The sequence below is a fragment of the Triticum dicoccoides genome, chromosome 2B (genome assembly GCF_002162155.2).
Source record: "Triticum dicoccoides isolate Atlit2015 ecotype Zavitan chromosome 2B, WEW_v2.0, whole genome shotgun sequence".
NCBI lineage: Eukaryota > Viridiplantae > Streptophyta > Magnoliopsida > Poales > Poaceae > Triticum > Triticum dicoccoides.
The window spans coordinates 37,496,314-37,520,884 of record NC_041383.1 but is presented as its reverse complement, the minus strand read 5'-3'; positions in this window follow the sequence as shown (position 1 = coordinate 37,520,884).

Sequence of the window (24,571 nt, the reverse complement as noted above, 5' to 3'; positions counted from 1 at the left end):
CGGGGACGTATAGGGCGGCGCTGACGACGGGGACGGGGACGACGCGGGACGGGTCGGGACGGGGCGGCGGTGACGACGGGGACGACGGGGACGGGGACGACGGGGCGGCGACGACGTGGACGGGGCGGCAACGGGGGCGGTGATGAGGGATGGAGACGTACGGGGGCGGCGGGCGACGGTGCAGAGGAGAAGAAGCCAGATGAGAAACTGAAATTTTCGTAAGTGTTCTTTATATAGGAGGGGCCTTTAGTACCGGTTTGTGCCACCAACCGGTACTAAAGGCCAGTTTTAGCCAGCCCAAACGGCGGGAAGCGACCCCCTTTAGTACCGGGTGGTGGCACAAACCGGTACTAAAGGCCCCCCTTTAGTACCGGTCTGTGCCACGACCCGGTACTAAAGGGGGTGCGCTGGCGCAGGTGCGGTGCGGAAAGTTTAGTCCCACCTCGCTAGCTGAGGGACGACCGCACTGGTTTATAAACCCCCGTGTGGTCGCTCTCTCGAGCTCCTCTCCAAAGCAGGCCTACTGGGCCTACGTGTTCTTTGCTGCCCTGTGGGCCCACTTGGCCTTTGCGGGGCTGCATCCTGGCCCAACAACAGGTTGGGTTTCTAGTCGTATGTAGGCCGCTCTGGCCTAGTAGGCGGGTTTTTTTATATTTTTTTTTGCTTTATTTATTTTTGTGTTGTTTTTTTTGTGTATTTAGAGTTTCTTTGTGAATATTTTTGCTTTAGGTACAAAAAATTACAAACTTTCTGTTAGTGCCCGTAGTTTTCAAATTTGAATAGTTTAAATTTTGAATTATTTGAAATTAGTGTGAATCACTTGTTTGTGAATAACTTAACTTTAAACATCAGTAAAGGCATGAAAGGATTTGTTTGCACATAAAATTTCTTCGCGTTTCAAATGCCAAAACACATAACTACCCTAACTATTACAGAGATTCCCCTCTGGGTGTGAAACACAGAAAAAAGTGACGATAGTGAAGCCGATCACATCCCAGATCATTGGGTGTGAAACTTTTTCTTCGCGTGTGTCCCTTTGCGCCATAACCATGGAAAATCTTCATCATTTAACGGGATGTTCGGGTCAATATTCACTGGGAATGGAGCAATTTCATCAATCTGTCTTGTCACACTCCCATGATGTTTCTCTTCCCAGAAAGAACTATGTGCCGCTTTGGCTCATCGTACGATGCATTCGCTTCCTTATCTTTTCTTTTTCTTGGCTTGGTAGACATGTCCTTCACATAGAAAACCTGTGCCACATCATTGGCTAGGACGAATGGTTCGTCTGCATACGCAAGATTGTTGAGATCCACTGTTGTCATTCCGTACTGCGGGTCTTCCGTTACCCCGCCTCGTGTCATATTGACCCATTTGCACCGAAACAAAGGGACCTTTAAACCACGTCGATAGTCAAGTTCCCATATGTCCTGTATATAACCATAATATGTTTCCTTTCCCGTCTTGGTTTCGGCATCAAAGCGGACACCACTCTTTTGGTTGGTGCTCTTCTTATCTTGGGCGATCGTGTAAAATGTATTACCATTTATCTCGTACCCTTTGAAAGTCATTATATTCGAAGATGGTAACTGGGACAGCAAGTACAGGTCATCTTCAATAGAGGTGTCATGCATGGTACGTGTCTGCAACCAGCTGGCGAAACTCCTGGTTTGTTCACGTGTAATCCAGTCATAAGACCGCTCCGGGTGTTTGGAGCATAGCAAATTCTTGTGTTCATCTATATACGGAGCCACCAAGGCGGAATTCTGTAGAACTGTGTAGTGTGCTTCAGTGAGAGAATGTCCGTCCATACATATTATTTATTCCCCTCCTAGCGTGCCTTTTCCATCCAGTCTGCCCTTATGCCGCGATTCAGGAACACCAATCGGCTTAAGGTCAGGAATAAAGTCAATAAAAAACTCAATGACCTCCTCATTTTGATGGCCCTTGGAGACGCTTCCTTCTGGCCTAGCACGGTTATGAACATATTTCTTTAAGACTCCCATGAACCTCTCAAAGGGGAACATATTATGTAGAAATACAGGACCCAAAATGTTAATCTCTTCGCATAGGTGAACTAGGACGTGCATCATGATGTTGAAGAAGGATGGTGGGAACACCAACTCGAAACTGACAAGACATTGCACCAAATCATTCTGTAACCTTAGTATGATTTCTGGATCGATTACCTTCTGAGAGATTGCATTGAGAAATGCACATAGCTTCACAATGGCTAATCAAACGTTTTCCGGTAGAAGCCCCCTCAATGCAACCGGAAGCAGTTGCCTCATAATCACGTGGCAGTCATGAGACTTTAGGTTCTGGAACTTTTTCTCTGCCATGTTTATTATTCCCTTTATATTCGACGAGAAGCCAGACAGTACCTTAATACTGAGTAGGCATTCAAAGAAGATTTCCTTCTCTTCTTTGGTAAGAGCGTAGCTTGCATGACTCTGATGTATGCCATCTTCTCCGTGCATACGTTGCTGGTCCTCTCGTGCCTTAGGTGTATCTTTTGTCTTCCCATACACGCCCAAGAAGCCAAGCAGGGTCACACAAAGATTCTTCGTCATGTGCATCACGTCGATTGCGGAGCAGACCTCTAGGTCTTTCCAATATGGCAGGTCCCAAAATATAGATTTCTTCTTCCACATGGGTGCGTGTCTGTCAGCGTCCTTCAGAACAGGTTGTCCGCTAGGACCCTTTCCAAATATCACCTTCAAATCCTTGACCATATCATGTACATCAGCACCAGTACGGTGGCCAGGCTTCGTCCGGTGATCCGCCTCACCTTTGAAATGCTTGCCTTTCTTTCTTACGGGATGCCTCCTCGGAAGAAATCGACGATGTCCCAGGTACACATTCTTCTTACAACTATTCAAATATATACTGTCGGTATCATCCCAACAGTGCGTGCATCCGCAGTATCCCTTGTTTGTCTGTCCTGAAAGGTTACTGAGAGCAGGCCAATCATTGATGGTCACGAACAGCAACGCCTTTAGGTCAAATTCTTCCCCCATGTGCTCATCCCACGCACGTACACCTGTTCCATTCCACAGTTGTAAGAGTTCTTCAACTAATGGCCTTAGGTACACATCAATGTCGTTGCCGGATTGCTTAGGGCCTTGGATGAGCACTGGCATCATAATGAACTGCCGCTTCATGCACAACCAAGGAGGAAGGTTATACAAACATAGAGTCACAGGCCAGGTGCTATGGTTGCTGCTCTGCTCCCCAAAAGGATTAATGCCATCTGTGCTTAGACCAAACCATACGCTCCTTGCATCATCTGCAAACTCCTTCCCGTACTTTCTTTCGATTTTTCTCCACTACGACCCGTCAGCGGGTACTCTCAACTTTCCGTCTTCCTTACGGTCTTCTCTGTGCCATCGCATCGCCTTGGCATGCTCTTTGTTTTGGAACAAACGTTTGAACCGTGGTGTTATAGGAGAATACCACATCACCTTGGCAGGAATCTTCTTCCTGGGGCGCTCTCCCTCGACATCACTAGGGTCATCGCGGCTGATCTTATAGCGCAATGCACCACATACCGGGCAAGCGTTCAAATCCTCGTACTCACCGTGGTAGAGGATACAATCATTAGGGCATGCATGTATCTTCTTCACCTCTAACCCTAGAGGGCAGACAGCCTTCTTTGCTTCGTACGTACTCGCGGGCAATTCGTTGTCCTTTGGAAGCATATCCTTTATCATTACCAGTAACTTTCCAAATCCCTTGTCAGATACACCATTCTCTGCCTTCCATTGCAGCAACTCTAGTGTGGTGCCCAGCTTTTTCTTGTCACCTACGCAATTTGGGTACAACAATTTTTTGTGATCCTCTAACATGCGCTGCAATTTCTTGTTCTCCAAATCACTTGCGCAGTTTCTCTTTGCATCGGCAATGGCCCGACCTAGATCATCAACGGGCTCATCTGATGCCTCTTCTTCAGCTTCTTCCCGCATTGCCGGCTCAGCTTCTTCCCGCATTACCGGCTCAGCTTCTTCCCCCATTGTTATATCATCGTATTCAGGGAACCCATGGCCAGGATAGCTGTCGTCGTCCTCTTCTTCTTCATTGTCTTCCATCATAACCCCTCTTTCTTCGTGCTTGGTCCAAACATTATAGTGGGGCATGAAACCGGACTCAAACAGGTGGGCGTGAATGGTTCTTGACGTAGAGTAATTGTGACCATTCTTACAGCCAGCACATGGACAAGGCATAAAACCATCCGCCCGCTTGTTTGCCTCAGCCGCAAGCAGAAAAGTATGCACGCCCTCAACGAACTGGGGAGAGCATCGGTCATTGTACATCCATTGCCGGCTCATCTTCATTACACAACACCGAATAGACCAAATTAATACAAGTTCATACAACACTTAAATGCAACAAACAAATAACTCTCTAGCTAAAGCATTTAAATGCAACAACAAATGCGATCAAGATCACAACTAAGGTAACAATTGATCCAACAACATAATGATACCAAGACTCACTATCGATGGCATATTTTCTAATCTTTCTAATCTTCAAGCACATTTTCTCCATCTTGATCTTGTGATCATCGACGACATCGGCAACATGCAACTCCAATTCCATCTTCTCGCCCTCAATTCTTTTCAATTTTTCTTTCAAGTACTAGTTTTCTCTTTCAACTAAATTTAACACCTCGACAATAGGGTCGGTTGGAATTTCCGGTTCACATACCTCCTAGATAAAAATATCTATGTCAACTTGATGGGCATAATTTGTCATAAACACGAAATGCAACAAATAGTTTTAAAAGAGAATATACCACATCCGAATCATAACAAGGACGAGGGCCGACGGGGACGGATATCAAAACCATGGCACTATGTATGACAAACAACGTACAGGTAAGATAATTATACGAGTAACTATATATCCAAATCACACAAACATCAAATTTTTATATAAAATTTCATGAACAAGAGGCTCACCACAAGGTGGTGCCGGCGATGGGACGGTGCGGGCGATCGACGGTGGTTACGACGGAGATTTAGAAGACACTAAGTAAAACACACCTACATATGCAAACTAAGTGTTATTTTGACCTCAAATTGCATATAGATCAAATACTACCACATATAATTCCTCCCAAATTACTAAAACCCACAATTAATCACTATATAAACCAATGCAAGAGCTAATCTAGCAATGAGAGATGAAAGGACAAAGTTGCTAACCTTGGTGATCATTTGAATGGATGGGGGCCTGCAAATCTTGACAAATTTGGGGCAAATTTTGTGGTGAACTCGAGAGGAAGAAGGGAAGAACAGAGGAGAGGGAGAGGGGAAAGAGGGAAGAACAGAGTGCGGGTGGACGAAGGGTTTATATAGGACGACCTTTAGTACCGGTTCGTGCCACGAACCGGTACTAAAGGTGCTGGAAGGGCCCCACTCTGACAACATCCTGCCACCACTTTCTTTAGTACCGGTTCGTGGCAAGAACCGGTGTTAAAGGTTCGCCACGAACCGGTACTAAAGAGCTCCTCCCGCCTAGCCGTTGGAACCGGCACTAATGGACACATTAGTGTCGGTTCTGTTACAAACCGGGACTAATGTGTCTCACATTTGACCCTTTTTCTCGGTCTGGTAGACATGTCCTTCACATAGATAACCTGTGCCACATCATTGGCTAGGACGAACGGTTCGTCAGTGTACCCATGATTTTTCAGATCCACTGTTGTCATTCCGTACTGTGGGTCTACCTGTACCCCGCCTCCTGACAGATTGACCCATTTGCACTTAAACAAAGGAACTTTAAAATCCTGTCCGTAGTCAAGTTCCCATATGTCCACTATGTAACCATAATATGTGTCCTTTCCCCTCTCGGTTGTTGCATCAAAGCGGACACCGCTGTTTTGGTTGGTGCTCTTTTGATCTTGGTCAATCGTGTAAAATGTATTCCCATTTATCTCGTATCCTTTCCAAATCGTAACACTCGAAGATGGTGCCCTGCACAACAAGTACAGCTCATCACAAACAGTGTTGTCACCTCTGAGACGTGTTTCCAACCAACTGCTGAAAGTCCTGATGTGTTCACATGTGATCCAGTCGTCGCACTGCTCCGGGTGTTTGGAGCGCAGACTGTTCTTGTGTTCATCGACATACGGGGTCACCAAGGTAGAGTTCTGTAGAACTGCGTAGTGTGCTTGAGACCAAGAATTTCCGTCCCTGCATATTATTGAGTCCCTTCCAAGCGTGCCTTTTCCAGTCAGTCTCCCCTCATACCGCGATTTAGGGAAACCTATTTTCTTAAGGTCAGGAATAAAGTCAACACAAAACCCGATGACATCCTCTGTTTGATGGCCCATGGAGATGCTTCCTTCTGGCCTAGCGCGGTTACATACATATTTCTTTAGGACTCCCATGAACCTCTCAAAGGGGTACATATTGTGTAGAAATACGGGGCCCAGAATGACAATCTCGTCGACTAGATGAACTAGGACGTGCGTCATGATATTGAAGAAGGATGGTGGGAACACCAGCTCGAAACTGACAAGACATTGCACCACATCACTCCTTAGCCTTGGTATGATTTCTGGATCGATCATCTTCTGAGAGATTGCATTGAGTAATGCACATAGCTTCACAATGGCTAATCGGACATTTTCCGGTAGAAGCCCCCTCAATGCAACCGGAAGCAGTTGCGTCATAATCACTGGCAGTCATGAGACTTTAGGTTCTGGAATTTATTCTCTGGCATATTTATTATTCCCTTTATATTCGACGAGAAGCCAGTCGGGACCTTCATAGTAAGCAGGCATTCAAAGAAGATTTCCTTCTCTTCTTTGGTAAGAGCATAGCTGGCAGCACCTTCATACTGCTTTGGAGGCATGCCGTCTTTTTCGTGCAAACATTGGAGGTCCTCCCGTGCCTCAGCTGTATCTTTTGCGTTTCCATACACGCCCAAGAAGCCTAGCAGGTTCACTCAAAGGTTCTTCGTCACGTGCATCACGTTAATTGAAGAGCATACCTCTAGGTCTTTCCAGTAGGGTAGGTACCAAAATATAAATTTCTTCTTCCACATGGGTGCGTGTCCCCCAGCATCATTCGGAACAACTAGTGCGTCGGGACCCTTTTCAAAGATTACGTGTAAATCATTGACCATAGCAAGTACGTGATCACCGGTACGCATGGCGGGCTTCTTCCGGTGATCTGCCTCGCCTTTCTTTCGACATTGATGGTTGGTCGGAAGAAATCGACGATGGCCCAGGTACACATTTTTCCTGCAGCTTCCCAGGTATATACCTTCGGTGTCAAGTAAATAGTGCGTGCATGCGTGGTATCCCTTGTTTGTCTGTCCTGAAAGGTTACTGAGAGCGGGCCAATCATTGATGGTCACGAACAGCAACGCTTTTAGGTCAAATTCCTCCTGTTTGTGCTCATCCCACGTACGTACACCATTTCCATTCCACAGTTGTAAAAGTTCTTTAACTAATGGCCTTAGGTACACATCAATGTCGTTGCCGGGTTGCTTAGGGCCTTGGATGAGAACTGGCATCATAATGAACTTCCGCTTCATGCACATCCAAGGAGGAAGGTTATACATACATAGAGTCACGGGCCAGGTGTTGTGATTGCTGCTCTGCTCCCCGAAAGGATTAATGCCATCCACGCTTAAAGCAAACTATACGTTCCTTGGGTCACGTGCAAACTCAGCCCAGTACTTTCTCTCGATTTTTCTCCACTGCGACCCGTCAGCGGGTGCTCTCAACTTCCCGTCTTTCTTACGGTCCTCACTGTACCATTGCATCAACTTGGCATGCTCTCCATTTCTGAACAGACGTTTCAACCGTGGTATTATAGGAGCATACGACATCACCTTCGCAGGAACCCTCTTTTGGGGGGTCGCCGTCACCATCACCAGGGTCATCTCGTCTGATCTTATACTGTAATGCACCGCATACCGGGCATGCGTTCAGATCCTTGTACGCACCGCGGTAAAGGATGCAGTCATTAGGGCATGCATGTATCTTCTGCACCTCCAATCCTAGAGGGCATACGACCTTCTTTGCTGCGTATGTACTGTCGGGCAATTCGTTATCCTTTGGAAGCTTCTTCTTCAATATTTTCAGTAGCTTCTCAAATCCTTTGTCAGGCACAACATTCTCTGCCTTCCACTGCAGCAATTCCAGTACGGTACCGAGCTTTGTGTTGCCATCTTCGTAATTCGGGTACAACCCTTTTTTGTGATCCTCTAACATGCGATCGAACTTCACCTTCTCCTTTTGAATTTCGCATTGCGTCCTTGCATCGACAATGACCCGACTGAGATCATCATCATCGGGCACATTGTCTGGTTCCTCTTGATCTTTAGTAGCTTCGCCCGTTGCAGCATCATTGTGCACATCGTCTGGTTCCTCTTGATGTTCAGTAGCATCACCGTATTCAAGGGGCACATAGTTGTCATCGTACTCTTCTTCTTCACCATCTTCCATCATAACCCCTATTTATCCGTGCCTCGTCCAAACATTATAGTGTGGCATGAAACCCTTGTAAAGCAGGTGGGTGTGAAGGATTTTCCGATCAGAGTAAGACTTCGTATTCCCACATATAGGGCATGGACAACACATAAAACCATTCTGCTTCTTTGCCTCAGCCGCTTCGAGAAACACATGCACGCCCTTAATGTACTCGGAGGTGTGTCTGTCACTGTACATCCATTGCCGGTTCATCTGCGTGCATTATATTTAATTAAGTGTGTCAAAAACCATTACAAAACATCATGAATAGATAATTATGTGACCAAATTAATAGAAGTTCATCATCACATTAAAACCAAAGTACATACATAGTTCTCATCTAACAACATAAAGCTCTACAGAGCATCTAAATTAATTAAACCATACATTGAAACTATGTAAAACATTTCAATGCGAAAACAAATGCGATCATAATCGCAACCAAGGTAACAACTAATCTAACAGCATAATGATACCAAGCCTCGGTATGAATGACATATTTTCTAATCTTTCTAATCTTCAAGCGCATTGCATCCATCTGGATCTTGTGATCATCGACGACATCCGCAACATGCAACTCCAATATCATCTCCTCCTCCTCAATTTTTCTTATTTTTTCCTTCAAGAAATTGTTTTCTTCTTCAACTAAATTTAACCTCTCGACAATAGGGTCGGTTGGAATTTCCGGTTCAACAACCTCCTAGATAAAATAAATCTATGTCACGTTGGTCGGCATAATTGTCATAAATAATAAATGAACCAATAGTTATGAAAAGATAATATATACCACATCTGAATCATATACAGGACGAGGGCCGACGGGGGCGGATACCAAAACCATCGCACTATATAAGATGCAATAATAAAAGTAAGAAAATAATACAAGTATCTATCTAAACATACAAGTAAGAATATTTTTCCTTTCAGAAAGAAGATAATAACAAGAGGCTCACCACGGTGGTGCCGGTGATGAGATCGGCGCGGGTCATCGAGGGCGGTGAAGACAGGGACGAGGCGTGACGGACCGCTAAACCTAGACAAATATTGAGGAAAATGGAGCTTGGAGGTCGAGCTTGGAGAGGAGAAAGCTTAAGTAGTGTGGCTCGGGCATTCCATCGAACATCTTGTGTGCATAGGAGGTGAGCTAGATCACCACCAAGCCCTCTCCCCCCCGGCGGCCAGAAAAGATAGAGCAGTGTGCTCTGCTCTTACGCGAGGGGGTATATATAGGCACCTCATTGGTCCCGGTTGGTGGCATGAACCGGGACTGAAGGGCAGCCTTTGGTCCCGGTTCAAGCCACCAACCGGGACCAACGGTGATGGGCCAGTAGCGTGGCCCATTGGTCCCGGTCCGTCCCACCAACCGGGACCAAAAGGTCCAGACGAACCGGGACCAATGACCCACGTGGCCCGGCCGGCCCCCGGGGCTCACGAACCGGGTCCAATGCCACCATTGGTCCCGGTTCTGGATTGAACCGGGACTAATGGGCTGACCCGGCCTGGACCAATGCCTCCTTTTCTACTAGTGTCAACGTTGGAGATGCCCTAATAGACACTTGTGAACCCCCGTGTTTTCTTCCGCAAGTCTTCTTTCTACAGTACAATAGACACGTATGAGCCCCATTCTAATCTAACACCTTGTGAAAGATAGTACAAAATGGTTCCGAATCTTAACATGTCTCTTGCGCTCCAATGGCAAAACTACAGGAATACTTTGAACTGTTCGCTACTTCTACAATTTCCTTGCACATATCTCATCTTGTTCTTAAATAACTCAGGAGGTGTGTTCAGTCTAATATTTGGTCGCCCTGTTATGGAAAACCAAGAGCCCAATGTTGAGGTTTGTTCCGTTGTCGTTCTCTTAAATAAGAGATTGTTGTTTCACTGGAGACGGTGCAACAACCACATTTACCAGCGTTGTGAGTTGGGTGCCACATGAACGAATCAAAAGCATTCACAGTGTCTTCATCACTAGAATGTAACTACAGCATTGGATAAAAGGGCTATAACTACAAAATATCTGGAGCAAAAGTGGAGTAATATAATATAGCACTAGCATACTTTTATGAAAGCTTGTTCTGAAGAGTTTGTGATTGCCATGTGAATTCAGATCCGAAGTGTTCAAGGTATGCGAGAAAATTGCAATATTATTATTACAAAGAAATATGCATAACCCAAGTGTAAATCCTTGTTCCTGTGAGCAAATGATATAAGTGAATCAAATAATGTCTTACAACATTACAAAACTCTGCTATAACTATCAGTTCCAAAAGTTGAATACACTGTATACTGGTCTAGGATATGTATGTATACAAACATGCCTGGCTGCACTTCCAGAAGTTTTTACTAATATTTTTTCCAATAGACCAAAAAAGTGTATGATATCGGATTCTTGATGATGACTTATGCTATTTTGTTGTCATTTTGTAGGATGATTTTTGTATCAACGTCTTATCGTCACTTAAAATAATTGCTTGACATATTGTCATTGTGATTAATGTATAAAAATGGTTGTACATTATGATGTTTTTTTATCATACACGACAAATAGAAGAGGAATGAACCGGTGTGACTTTGCAATTAAAACATAATGAGCACTTCCTGCACCGCACAACACACCAGCTTCTTCTGCAGAGGTCCATGGTAGGATGCCGCAAAGGCAGCATAACAAAGATGAAGCAAGAACATAGTTTCCACTCTGATAGTATCCATTCAACTCATATATCAGTTAATGATCTATTCCATTCATTTATCTACGGAATTAGAAAAGGAGAAGGGAACGGAAAAATGAAGAAATAAATAAATTAAGAAAAAAGGAACTTGCAAAATGGGAAGTGTAGAACATACAGGAAAGAAGAACAAAGTAAAAAAAATAATCTCATGTACTCGTCCGTGAGAATATCTCATTGTAGGAAAACAAGCTCTCCAACTCGCGGCGGGCAATACATAGAATGTGCAAGCATATTTTTTTTAATTTTCAAAATTCTAAAATCATTGATCATTTCTTTTTTCTGAAGAGAGCACGTGTGATTAGGTGTTGAACAGCCCCTTGTAAGTTTTTACCTTTTTCTTATTAATGCTAGAACATATTTCCTAAGTTTGGTGAACATAATGGTAGATTGTTTACATTGAACAATGAGGCTTTCATTATGAACCGGCAGACCATTGTCTATGATCCATTTCAAAAATTATACTGATGTTTAGTATTGAATTCATGCTCTGGCCAAGTCATCCAAAATTTCAAACTGAAGGAGAGAGGCGGCCAATATATTTTAACACTTCCCCTCATGTTGAAGCTTTTTTCTATCCATTAGACGTGAGAACGATGTATTCCACGTGGTATTTTTTTATTGCACTGGCATAAGCGTCTTGAACTCGAGACCTCTTGGCCCCGATAATATATCTACCAATTCATCCACAAGTTCAAACTGATTGATATATGCAGGAAATATTTTTCAACATTCAGAGTGGCTGCAAACATTGATTGATGCAAAGGCCAAGGTTGATATTCAAAACCAACTGTAATATATACACTTTAGAAAAATCTCTTTAATGTTAGTAAACACAATGCTCCCTTATTTTCTTCATGTTCTTTAAAATAAAGGGAAAATTTTCAGTCGTCGGATAGTAGACATCTGGTTGGCCAACGAGGTGGCCACTAAGTGCACATAGGGGATTGGTCCAATTCAATGATGCTAAATACATTCAATATCAATGAGTGATCATGGGACGTAGTATTCTACACTCATCGGACCCAAACCAATGAAAACATCCTAGTGCCCACAACTTGTGCTACGCCACAAACTCGGCCGCCAGCGGTGACCTGGAGTCTTACTCCATTGGGCCAACCATTAATAACTCGCCTGCTCGTCCATAGGAGCATCCACTAAGGCAAAGATGGTGTTATTTCGCTACTGATGGTGAGCTTGTGAAAGTTGGATCCATGGGTTATGGGCAAGGTGGTGCCACCAATGGTTTGGACATTTGGATACGGTGGCATATGAACTCTGTGATGTGGGTCCCTTTTTCAGATCTTCCTCTTCGGCATCTAAATTTCTATTTGCGATTCTTGTGGCCACTATAGATTGTTTATATGCAGTACGATTTTTTCGCCAAAGTCAATGTGTTCGAATTGTTCATGTACATGAGTTGGGCTGAATTCTGTGATCGTAGGTCATGTTATTGTACAGAATTACTATGACGTAGTTCAATGACAATTTGACTTGTCATCGAGTTAACTATTCCTTATGAGTAACTCCAAGGCGAAGCAATATACAACACATGTCTTTCTTCATGAACATGCCCCCAAATGCTTGTTAAATTATATTAAAGTTAGTGTTGTATCAGAATGGAAAAAGAGTCAGGAGTATCAAAAGAAATAGTGAAAAGGAACGAAACAATAGAACTAAAAAGAAGTACAACCAAAAACTGAAACGTTACTATAAATAGAAGGAAGAGAAAGGTGAACCTAAGAACAATAGACAAATGTTGAACCCTAGCTATAGAGGGAAACACTTCTTTAGGCCTTCCTCCATGTCCCCGTGCCGAATTGTTTTTGGATCCTCATTTGCTTATTCTTCCCGGCTTACCATCACTTCCCTATTACCTAACCTATATGTGCACATTGGTTAAGACATTGCTCTAGCCAATAGGAGAGGGAAGGAATACCTGAGAACAATAGGCATGGGAGGCATCAGGAAACACAAAACAGACTTGGCCCCTAAATTGAGAGGCCGAGAAGTCTAGGGTTTCCTCCATGTTCCCATGCCCACTGCTCTGAGATACTCATGGCTTCCTTTTCCCTACTCACTCTTAAGGCCTGGTGACCTAAATTTACATGGGAGAATTTATTAAGCATTCAAGATGGAAATACTTCTGTGAGGTAGAAGGAAGGGGAAGGAGAACCTAAGAACGATAGGAATGGAGGCATGGGGAAACACCGAGGTACATATCCACCTATGGTTCAAGAGGCACAAATGGATAGCTCAGGGTTTCATCGTGTTCCCATTCGCGCCTCTCCTAGACTATCTATTCCTCTTCCTACCTCACTTCAAGATTATGGTTCTAAACATTTCATAGCAACAAGTTTGAACTTGTGAGGTATATATAGGCCTCTTATGAAGAGCTCTAGAGTGTAACCAGTGTTGAATCTTGTGAGTAAAATGCTTAAATCAATGAAAATACACCCATATATGTACTCCATAGTGTATCAGTGAATGATACTGGGACATGGAACATCTAGTGCTATTACGAGCACCTCGACGGAGGATACATGGTGATCTTTTTGTTATGCATACTAAAGGTAAAAATAATTATCCTTTACCCCGAACCTGCATTTAAAAAGTGGAATGGCAAATAAACCATACAGTCCTTCAGTATATTCAATGAGAGCAAGGTGTACGAATAGAGAATAGTCCATGTGATGGAAGATCATTATAATCAAGAAAATAAAAGTCATAATTGTGTAGCACTATGGAATGCCTCGACCTAGAGCATATATTATTGGATCAAATGATTGTCGAAAAATTCCGTGAGATGTTTTTTTGTCGGAAAACTTCCCGCGTGCGTTGATTAGTTGAGCAAGATCTTATGTTGACTTCAGATAAGTTATTATCTTAAACTCCATTACTAGATCCGGAAATAATTCATAGAAGTAATGCATTATTATGCAATACACACTTAGCGCTGACTGTGATAAAAGTGCTATTACTATGTAGTTTTCTGCATCAGTGGTGGTCCTTACTTGTTGTTTAGTGCCAAATATACCTGACAGTAATTCAGCGCTGGATGAAATTTGCAATCTTACTTTCTTACTGCTGTTCACTCAGGAGTGTCCATCGTCCTGTATTGACCAAGAGAAAAAAAACAAAAGAAATCAATAGACCAACGGCCATCCACCATACATGAGTGATCGCTCATGGAGCCCTTTCAGTCTCTCTGTCTGACAGTTAGTTTCATACTATGTTGGTGAAAACACGCGAGGTGGCACTGGCATCATGTTGGAGTACATAGTCTGTGATTGCTTTGTTGGAACTCGGTGACATGACTAGTCATAAGTCCTAACACAAATGACACACCGGACAAATCACATGTGGCAAGATCTAAATTTCTCCCAAGGTATAGTTTTCCGGTTGATAACACCAACTGGTAGTGCTGTCATGGAAAGCAGACGAACAAATGAACAAAACCGTCCAAATTTGATTGTTTAGCACTAACACTTCCAGCATGATCTATCCAAGTTGTTAGCCCTGCAACTGATGATCTGCTGTAGCCATAGATCAACGAGAGGCATGTACATAGAAAATTAGATAACAATGAATCGGTTATTGCTAGTCAGAACTTGCACACACAGACATGGAAGCAAGGCACATACCCGCTCAGTTGGTAGGCCGGCCAAAAGTATATACGAGATCTGTTTCTCTTCCCCATCTCGCGGGATTCATTGGTTACTTTTTCACGACAGTTTGAGCCGTGCTCGTTTCGACAATCAGTCGGACGCTCGTGCATGATCATGACCCTGCATGATGTCAACATCGTTCACAAAGAAGACTGGAAAACCGACTTTTCCTGAAAAGAAAGGACAGCAAAGCCGACTCACTCAGTCACTCTACTGATGGGAACCTCGCAAAGGACTCAAATTTGATTATTCCAACAGCGTGCTCTTTACCAGTTGTGGGATACAAAGCACTATAGTATTTGCCCATGCCTCCTAGTCCAACCATATCTTTTTATCCCAGTGGCTTCGTCAAAGGGAGCTCACGATCTTGTCTGCACACACAGTGTAATAAGTTGCCACCGTGTCCATAAGATAAACAGGGTGACTGCATATGTGTTTATATAGGGAAGTTCTCTTACGCTATGGTTCAATCGATGCCCAATCATTTATGATTTCCGATACAACGATCACGACTTGGATGTACTCAAGTACATATATTTACAACCGGTTTATGAGTGCAACCATTGAGAGACACTAGCACGGATACTTACAACCGGTTTTGATGGCGGTCCAATAATAGAATAAATGTTTAGTCATCTTGTCCCACTACTTTGTTTAATACTATGGCAGCATGCATCGTTTGGATGCTGAGGTCAGGGTAATCCTTCTTTAAAACAATGTACATAGATTTACAACTAAGCTCTATCAAGGACTACATGTGAGTATATCTCATATGTTGGACTATCTTCTATTCTTAAATAGTGACAACCCATTAGCTACTTTTTCTAACTATGGAGCACTCCGAACATGCGTGTCTGCCACATCATTAATCTACAATCCCACTAACTATTTTCTCCATGCATCCAACCCTTTTCACATCAACAAAGCATGCATGGCTGCCAAATTATTTGCCATCACATCGTGATTAATTCTAACAATACTCATATTTTCTGCGGCTACGCGCATGTTATGTTCTACCCATAATAACTGCAGGTCCCCAAAGGGTCATCCTACATAGAGGCACTACCAAAACTACAGGTCCCCAAGGGACCTCCTATATAGACGCTCACAAAGAGCAACCAATTTGGCAGGCTCGGCGGTGAATGGTGTATGTAGCGAGAAACAGTGGAAATTTAAGAAAAAAAATTGGGTGTGCGTTAGAATCAAACATGGGACCTCCACCTAGATACAATGAGCTATTGTTAGTAATAACTAGTGCTGAATATTAAAAACCAGGAAAACCGACAGATTTGAACTCTTTCGAAATTGCGAACACTGTTTTTTATTTAAGAATGAGTACTTTTTTAAAAAATCAAATATTTTCAAAATTGTGGAATTTTTAAATTTACGAGCAGTTTTTGTGTACGCAAGCAATCTTAGAAAAGGTGGAACAAAATTTTAAAATATGAACAAAATTTGGATAATGATTTTTTTTGAAATTCAGAACAATTTTTTAAAATCTGAACAACTGTTTAAATTCTGCATTTTGTGAAAACACCTACAAATTTGAAAATTCTAAAATTTTGAAATTGCAAAAAAATTGAAAACATGAACAATTTTTTAAGTTTGAAATGTTTTTGAAAACTTGAACAAATTTTAAAATTCTGGATAGTTTTTTAATACGGGTTTTTAAACATGAACAACATTTTGAAATTTCAAACTTTTTTTGTAAAAGGAAATTTTGAATATATTGACAATTTTGCAATTTTTCAATTTTTGAAAAGAAAAAAGTAAAGTAAAAAATAAAAGAGAAAAGAAACCAAGAAAATGTAGGAAAAAACCGGTTCATGAACATCGTAGAAGATGTCTGAAGCTATGATCCATAGAGGCTACAAACACATTAAAATGTGCCGTCCCATGCCACTTGTCTCGTTGGGTCTATACGAATCAGCATTCGTTTGATGCTCCCGTCAAAACAAAAGCAACTGTTTGACACAATATGCGTCAATTATGTCTTTCAATCCCCCATGCAATAGCTACTGCCGACTGTGTCGGTACGCTGGGAATAAGCGGCCCATTTGGTTGTTGGCTGACTTGATTCCTGTGAGAGATAGATACCATCACATGACCTCCCCCTGTAGCTCCCATGCACAGGCCCCACGCCACCACATATGTCATCTCATCAATGGTTCACTAAACATGCATGGAAGAAATTTTCTATTATATTATGCCATTGATATTAAAAATATTTTTCAAATATAATAAACGAATACAATATATGTCATTATTATTTTTAGTTCATATCTTATATTTACTAATTAGAGGCACCATATGAGTCACCACACTAATCCTTGAAATTAAGAAAGTATAACTGTTTGATTAATATATGATGTGTTTTTAGTTATTGGATGAAATGTGGTGAAATATCAACTCCGGGATGTCCTCCCATACTCTCCGTTTTCTAAAAAAAAACTCTTTAAAAAGAGCCCTACTTTTATATGCCTAAAAGAACTGTTAGAAAAAGAGTCCTACTTTTATACGTGTTGGAAGTCCAAGACGTACACAACCTACATCTCCCTTATTCTAAAAAACTGCATGAGCTTCAAAAAAAATTTAACTACGTGAACAACCATACGTAACTCCATAAGCTTCTCGGCCTCTAGGTTTCCAATTCCGAGCCGCCACTTTTTTCACGGTAAATCCGCCGCCTGCTCAGCTGCCGTTGTTGTTGCTGGACGCTCCCCTGAAGTTGCCTTCTCTGATTTAGAGACATCTCTGCTGCCACGCCGCTCTCTGAACGCCGTTGCCTAAAAGCGAGGATACATGGATCATGCCTCTCTCTATAAGTGCCCTGCCACCGGGCGTGGATGCATCGAGCTACAGGCTCAGTAGTACCAGCTTTTAGCTGGAAATATTTAAGCTGCCTTGGTGCTCCGTTATTGGCCTATCTAGAATCACAGGTTTTGACATATTCTACATAGCTTAATCCCATGTATTCTGTTTTGGCTGATACGAACGTAAGTCAATGCTAGAATTAATGGATGTATAGTCGGGATGGTCAGAATTGATGTTCTTCGTTTTGTGATCCAATTTGCCTATATAAATATAATTTAGAGTTAGACTGAGCGTGCATACAACAAACATGTAGAGTAGTTAAACTAAGTGTTTTTTCATGTAGTTTTGTTACTCAATCTAACCAGTTGTACCTATACTTTTCTTGGCATTATATGTCCAGGTTAATCTCATCTATACACCCATAAAATCTTATTTATGTGGCCACTATAAAAAATATGTCATATGCCAATACGTCTTAATATAAATAACAACGGTACTTATGCCATACCAGATTTATTATAATTGCTTCTATTTCATATATACCAATGTTAATTTGAGATAGCTATTTTATATATGAGCATCAAAGCAAGTGGTAGACGAATTCAAAAATTACATGCAAACTATGCTATGCCCCATGTTCTGCGGCTAATTCATGCCTTAGCAATCCAAACCTAATAATAAAACAAAAAACAATGGCTAATTCAAGCCTTATGTGTATATTTCAAAAGTCCATCATAACTTAAACTAAAGTTGTGAAAGAAAATCCGAGCAGTGCACTGAAATGGATTAAATATTCCACAAAAATAAGTTTTCTCCATATATTTTATGCGCATATGTATCTTTGTATTATACAAGTAAAAATGATAAATCAAGATAGAATGTTTATCGACAACTAGAGATATGTGGCCACATGGACAATACCAACATGTATGGGGATAAGTAGAAACCAAAATAAAACACAAAGATTTCATTTAGCTGGCAAAAAATAACTGACTGCATTTACAGTGTTAAAGATATATAGTTTGTAGTTTGGTCACACAAAATTAGGATGATTCGTATTTTAGTCGAATAATAATAGTGCCAATTCTTATCATAGAAATGTGTGGGAACAAATAGATTATACCGTGTCAAAGTTTCCATATTGGATAAAACTGGAGATGAAGAATAAAATACTTTTTGAAGATCTATTTTTTGATACCATATGTACGTATGAGATTCCCTCACAGATATACACATGTATGTGCTTGCGTGTAAGACAATTAGCGTGATATATTTTTTAAAATATAAATAAGTGTAGTGGATTACAACTAAGTTTCCACGTACAAGCATGGAGCTATCACCAATATATGTAGAAACAAGGAAGTTGTCATGGGGACTTCTAGCAACCATGCAACTGAACTGTGGGAGAATATGGGGCGTCCAGTCATTTTCTAGGACCTTTGTAGATTCGATTTGACTTAAAATAACAGTTCTTCTAACTGCTCTGTGCCATGCATTACTACCATTGTTAATCTAGAACTTTTATTGAAAGTTGGCAAAGTTATTATTCGCAGGACTTCGAAGCAATTGCTCACAGAATTCAGCCAGTCACAACGGCCTCAACACAAGCCTACATGGTCTTCAGACTCTCACAAGATAAACCCCATCAACCTAGAATTCACCTAGGTGTAGTATCAAATTTTAATCAACTACTTAGATGCTTCTAGATGAAACAAGAATTTCACACTAACTGTTTTTGTGAGTGATTTCCTACTATCCTTTTTTGTTGATTTTGTTGATAGATAACATAACAAAATTCATATTAGATGAGGAACGAGCACTAACTCGGCAAAAATGAGCACGTATAAGACGACATGTCATAAAGATGCCATGTATATGTGGGTTTCCTATTGGCGATCAATATTTTAGATGTAAATTTTGCTTCGTTTACATTTTTTGCGTTTAACTATGATATTTTGAACAAAAAATGTTTGTATACAAAAACTTTTGTACCCAGTTTTGCGAAATGAATGTTTGATTACAAAACTCAAATAATGCTAACTTTACAAATCTCAACACAATTGTTTGTACTCCAGCTTTTATAAATTAAAATATATAAGATATTGGCATAAATATTTATATATTATGTTTTTTGGAAGCAAAGATTCATTTGATACTAATGAGTGAAAAATATATAAATTTATGGCATTTTGTGCTATGTTCAATTACAAAGTTTGTTCCACCATGTATATTGGGATTGCACCATATTGCCAATAAAATAATATTAATCCCTAGCCCGTGCTGACGCACAGGTTGATGACTAGTATTATTAATGGAAATATGCATGTTTCATACTATCAAATGGCTGAAACATATTGTAAGTGCTTCCAGCAACAACACGTGGGGTATTTTCTTGTTTAAGTAGAAAACCATTCTATATAAAAGCCGGGGATGCAAGAAGACATAAAAAAGTGTAATTCTAAAACAACACGCACGGCTAGCCCCACCACCCACATGTTCCATCTGACGATACACCGACCGCCCATAGGCACAAGCATTATGTTTCCGCATGGTGAGGACGGAGGCGAGAACCGTGGCTGCACTAGCACCACTCCGTGAGAGTGCGCCTAGTGGAACCCAACATCAAGCAACCACCATGCCTCGAAACCAAGCCCTGCTGCTGCCACAACGTCCGCGTCCGTCAACATCTGGCCAGCACACATGTAGGCCACATCAGAAGATTGGACGTCAATGGTTCTTCCAATCATACAGTATACATGCTAGTCCTGTTATAATCAAAAGATATTTAGTCGGATACCTATCGGTGCCCAATTCTAAACGGTATAGTGGCAGAGATGAAACCGGAGATTATCCACCTTGAATAGAATTAAGAGAGCAAAGAGAATTTCAGGATAGACTGTACTTTTACTTCACGTGTTAATGGGTCATGCAAACTTTTGATATCATGTCCATATTTATCCACCATGCAATAATACCTTAAGGTCTCATTTTGAGATATAAATATTAAATGCTAATTTTATATGGCACAATTCAATTCTTGGTTGGAGTATAATTTTTCTTCTTCTCTCATGCCAGATAGGGAAAGTAATTATAGGGTAGAGGATACATGACAAACTATATATTATCTGCTCTTAGTCTACGCATTCTGAACGGGTCAAAAATAAAGTGGCCTTGGATAAAAAATAGGATGGAACTTTTTATGTATGTAAATTACAAAAAGTACTTATTTGGTGTGGATTATATCTAGGTAATTAGGGTAAGGTCATATGTCATGAAGACATAAGCTATTGAACAAGACCAATATGAGGAGCATAGAAAATTCTCTTCTTTTTACTATAAAGTCGTATAAGTTCAAAATAATTCTATATTACTATCTTATATAAATAACTTCATATAGTTACTTAGGATGCTACGGCTCCATCTAATTCCATTCCCCATAGGCACTGGGTTGCCAAGAAATCAATTCAAACATAGTCACAATGCCTTCATCGTCAAATTCTCTAGAACGAAGTTCGCCACACAAGACTTTGTGGGTAAACACCACGAACGAATTTCAGTTTTTATGTCTCTACATGGCATCATAACTTCTGCCATTTATAAGTAGTGCATGGTGTACACTAGTTTTATCCTGTACAGCGTGGCATGCCTCTTGGATTGATGATGGCACCAACAACAGCTACACAACACCCTAGGAGACCAGGATGAAGAGATAAAGTACTGGAGATTGCATGGTTTACTCAATAGATAAAGATGATCAATCAGAGTTTGCTGGTCCCTAGAAATGTATGAAGGCTACCACAATTATGCACTGGTAGAAAAAGGGCCTTTTGTCCCGGTTCGTAAGGGCCTTCTATACCGGTTTTGGAACGGGGACTAAAAGGTCGTTACTAATGCCCTCGGCCTTTAGTCCTGGTTCTTACACCAACCAGGACAGATGGGCCTCCACGTGGTCGTTGTGGCCAGACCAGGCAGGGGGGCCTTTAGTCCCGGTTGGTGACACCAACCGGTACCAAAAGGCATTCACGCGTCAGCACCTGGCTGGAGCTGAGGTTTTTTTTGAAAGGGGCTGGTTTAGGGGTTAATTTAGATTGTTATTAGCTAGCTAATAGAGAAAAGTGTCCTGTCTTATATATCTCCGTTCTTGGTTTACCAACGCTACTGCTATGCCTAACGTTAACACGGCTTAGATTGAAGTGAAGGCAACATGTGGTGCATGTCGAAAGTAATACTAATCCTAACTTGATCAAGTTTGGATTGTACTGCTTTCGACATGCACCACATGCATGTTGCCTTCACTTCAATAATCCAATCCATGTTCATTTCACCCGCTCATATGTAATAACTCTTCATGCTCGCATCATGCATCATCATATATAATAACAAGTCCTACTAATTAATCATCATCATACAACTTCTACTCGTTATTAATAATAAGAGATACGATCATCATCCTCATAGTCATCGAACCAACCCTACTTAATTGTTCTTAGCACATGATCATCAGTATTAGGTAGGACCTAATTAAATATCCTCTTTAAGGTAACATAGTATGAAACAATACAGACCCTGACTCTACATTATGGAGAATGGAGATCATCCTGTCTCCAATTTTTGCGCTTCGCTTCCTTTTGCTTCCAAGAACCTCCTTACGATTGTCCATACATTTTTTCCATTCTTTGATTATCATGTCTCCACTTCTTTTAGTAATCGGGTATGGACAGTTGAGATTCATAGGAAGACCTGGTTGTATGTTCAAAACATCAAGGCGACCATGCTGATAAATCAGATGAGGCACACAATCCGGGATTATCTGTTGAAAAACATAGTAATAACTTCGAGTTAGCAATGATGTACTAGTTTTAGAAGTATGCAAAAGATGCACGGATGTCATAATAGTAAAAAAGTTACCAGGGTATCTCTATGGTAGTTACCGTAGTTGAACACGTGCACTAGTGGCACGTATTGACCATAATGTTGAGGAGTTCGATTGTAGATATTGTATTTCTCCTATCAGCACAAAATGCGATCAGATGATTTTTCTCCTGATAAGTTATTTCGGTACCATCGGTTTAGTGGGTTTTGTCTACCATCTTCCGCACATTCTTTGAAGAATGAAAATAAGCTGTCAATGGAAATAAGTTGTCAACTATTTTGAAATAAACAATATATTACTTAATAACTATGTTTGAGAAGCTCACATAGGGGAAGAATTGGAAGCGTATCAACAAGGATCCAAATTTCCATATTATCTTGCTCGATTTTAGGATCACCAAGATCCATGGTGACAAGCACACCCTCATCAAAACCATACATCTTGCAAAGTGCTTCCCAATTTTTGCAACCAAAATGGATTACATTCTCAGAATTGTACAACTTTACTTCCAAATCCACACCATGATGGATCCTTTGGTGAATTTTCTTTGTTTCCATACTTTCATGGTCTTCAAAACCCATCCTCTCCAAGACATAGCGTCTTGCATAGCATGGGATAAGCTAGTCAAATTGCAAAAGATGAAAAGTACACGTTTAAATAGTTGAAGTCGTGCTTAATTACCAAAAAAACTATTGTCGTCGTTGCGTACCGTTTCAACATCGAAGGTCTCCTCGAGCTTAATGCTGAAGCGCCGATCTTCGTCCTGCTCAAGGAACCTGTCGCACGTACCTCGGTCGTCGTGGCACCAGTAGCACTCCCCCGGGGCGGTTTTCGTCATCCGAGTACGACATTTCCTATGTTCATAATTCAAATATTAAAGTTGTACAATTAAATATATGTCAACCCGAGGACTCATATTACAGGACTCATATTGACATGGAGATTTGGCTGGTCTCACCTCAAGGTCGGAGGGGGATCGGTGACGGGGACGACGGCACGGATGATGGAGGGGGCTCCTAGATTTCTGCATAGTGCTCTCCAATTTTAGCATTCGAAGTAGGAGTAATTTTCCAATTTGAGCATTCAATAAGCAAAACCAAATTGTAAAATAAAGTAGTATTCAAATTAGTATGCATTCAATTATAAGCAAAACTACATCATCTGTGTTCGTACATCATCGAATATTATCACTAATACTCCTCGAATACTATCATACATATAGCATCACTAATACAGCTAGAACCGTAGCGCCCGACGGGTATCATCGCGGGCGGTGGACACCCAAAGAGAAGGAACCATCACAAGATAATAGCTCCATTGAGATCCCTGAAGAACCTGCCAGGTATTGTCGAACCTGCCCTCCAATGCAACCATGTTGCGACGGACGTGCTCGTCCTCCTCGCTGACACAGTGATGTACCACCTCCGCACTGTCCGGAAGCCTCGGCACCGTCACTGGCCCATGCGACCGCTACCAAACAAGGATCGGGTCAACAACGGGCTGGCTCCTCACCAACTTACGCCCCCCGAAAGGTAACACCTCTCAATACCAGCCGGGCGGAGCCCAGTCCCGGACATGGCCCCTCTGATCAAGCCGGCCTCCTCCGCCGAATCGACGACGAGGATCTAGGATAGGCATCGTAAAATGAACTAAAAAAATAAACTAGTTCTATTAGTTTTCTTGCTAAAAATAAACTACTTCTACATATAGTAAAATAAAGTAGTTTTATTAAATCAACTAGTTCAACTACTAAGCACTTACTATAAATAAATAAAATAAAGTAGTTCTTACTAAAAATATACTACTTCTATATATAGTAAAATTTAATAAAGTAGTTTTATTAATTCAACTAGTTCAACTACTAAGCACTTACTATAAATAAATAAAATAAAGTAGTTCTTACTAAAAATATACTACTTCTATATATAGTAAAATTTAATAAAGTAGTTTTATTAAATCAACTAGTTCAACTACCAAGCACTTACTATAAATAAATAAA